Genomic DNA, 2,498 nt, shown 5'->3' on the forward strand with positions numbered 1-2,498 from the left:
CCATTATTTTTCCATTCAATTTCATGCAAAAATAATGGATTTCTTTTTACTATACCTAATATATAATTATATTTATATATATCGGTGTGAAAATTGGAAACAATCAATACAGTTTTATTGCTAAAATATTGATTAGCTTCGCATTTCAAAATACACATGAGAAGTTACAAAATAAAAAAAATATTTTAAAAAATATTCGGAGATTCAGAAAACACATTTGAAAGAGCTTGGGAATCTCTAGGATTTGCATATTTGATTTATATACGCCAATTTTTATAGGATTTCCGGACGTTTTCTTACGAGAAATAAGTCCATCTCGTGGCGAGATCTTATATGAAAATAGCAAGTTTTGCTCGGTTTTTACTGCCAGGCTGTTATCAAGTTATGTCAACAGACTCTGCTCAGTTTCTGCTCGCAATCTGTTATCAGATTTTGTCAGCAGGTTTTGCCCCGGTAAAAAATTTTCATACATTAATATGTATAAATATGTATAAACATACATAAATATTCATAAACATGTGTAATTATATATGAAATATGTCCATACATATTTATACATCCCTCTTTTTTTTGTAAAATTATTTTTTAGTATAACAGAAATAACAATAGTAATGTGAAAACATAAAAAATAATTAAAGGAATTATTTTCACGTCCGTTTTAAAGAAAAACAAGTTTTGGAAAAAAATGTTTAAAAAAAGATTGCTTATACATAATTATACATAATTTTATATATAATTATACATAAGTTTATACATAATTTTTTATATTTCTTCAAACTTGTTTTTTTTCTAAACTAAACAATGAAAATTACTCTTTTAATTATTTTTAATGTTTTCATATTACTGTTGTTATTTCTATTATACTAAAAAATAATTTTACAGAAAAAAGATGTATAAACATATGTATGGACATATTTCATGTAAAATTATGTAAATTATTTAATAAATATTTATGTTTATACACATTTACACATGCTCATACATGAAAAATTTTTTATTGAGTGCTGCCAGTCTGTTTGCATAGAATGTTAACAGGTTCTGTCGGCAGAATGCAACATCAATTATAGTCAGTCTGCTAACATCTTTTGATCAAATCTGCTACTAGTCTGTTTACATCCTGCTAATATTTTGCTATCTGAGTGTAACGAAAAAGTAGAACGAAAAATATCAACAGCATGCACAGGTATTATATTCGGTCAGATTGATAGGATCTTTATAAGAAAATGTGAGATGAGAGATCGACAGATATAACAATCTCTTAAATAAAAAGATTTATTATAATAAAAGGATTTATTAGTTATATTGTCAGGAAAAGCATATGGATCTCTGGGGATAGTTACAGGATCCTTGAATCAAATATACTTTTCTTTTAGTGATCATTAAAAATCATTAGTTTATTTTATTATAATTTTACTTAATATGAGAAATGAAGAGCAAACAGCCACGCATACGTGACGAAACGCGATATTAACTTATCTATGCCAACCTTAATACGAAAATCTTCTCGCGGCAAGTTCTATGATACGAAAATCTTCTTGCAGCTAAGTTTTACGATACGGAAATCTCACAACTAAGTTCTACGATACGGAAATCTTCCCGCGGCTAAACCCTATGATACGGAAATCTTCTCGCGGCTAAGTTCTACGATATGGAAATCCTCTCACGTCCGAGTCTCAGGAATTCTCGCTTCTCTTTCTCACACCACGCTGGCTCTGCTGTTCTAAATCTGAAATCATCGTGTAATTGTTTCAATCCGCAAACTTGCTCCGAAAAAATAATGATAAATCATAGAAATAACGGCGTTGTCAAATGCGATAAATTAAAGTCACTAGATTTCTATAAGGTATTCAGTCAGATCTTAGAGTGAAATCACGGAATAGGACTGTGGAATAGAGAATGCGACATTGAAGCAACCAATCAGCGTTATTCTTCACTTTCTTATGACGCAAGTTTTGTATGTTCATATGATACGTCAAAGATGCATCCAGGATATATATAATTTAAACACTACTAACTTTATATTAATAATTTACTTATTAAAATGAAATATAATTTATCAAATTGTAAAAACAATTATCACTGTTGTAGTATTTAATGTTTTACAATTAATATTTACAATACTCATAACAATTTTTTGAACTACTTTAACGTATTTATTATTATTTTTCCATCGTGTAACACAGCACACAAAATTTGCGTGATGGAAAAGTGCGGAAAAGGACACATTGAAATCGCACGTAATGCATTTTTTTATCTTGGTATTTATATTTATGCATTCAGATTTTATTTTGCTTCATTCGTTTCAACATTAAACAATTTCATCGTATCAATCAACATCTAATTATTTTAACCTTTCAAAATAGTATATTACGCACTTTCTATTCCGCAACATCAAATGCGGAATAGCGCTAATTGGTTGCTCCAATGACGCATTCTCTATTCCGTAATTCTATTCCGCATCGTGTGATTTCATCTTTAAAATGCGGTCCCATAATGCG

This window comes from Atta cephalotes (assembly GCF_000143395.1).
Source record: "Atta cephalotes unplaced genomic scaffold scaffold00007, whole genome shotgun sequence".
Classification (NCBI taxonomy): domain Eukaryota; kingdom Metazoa; phylum Arthropoda; class Insecta; order Hymenoptera; family Formicidae; genus Atta; species Atta cephalotes.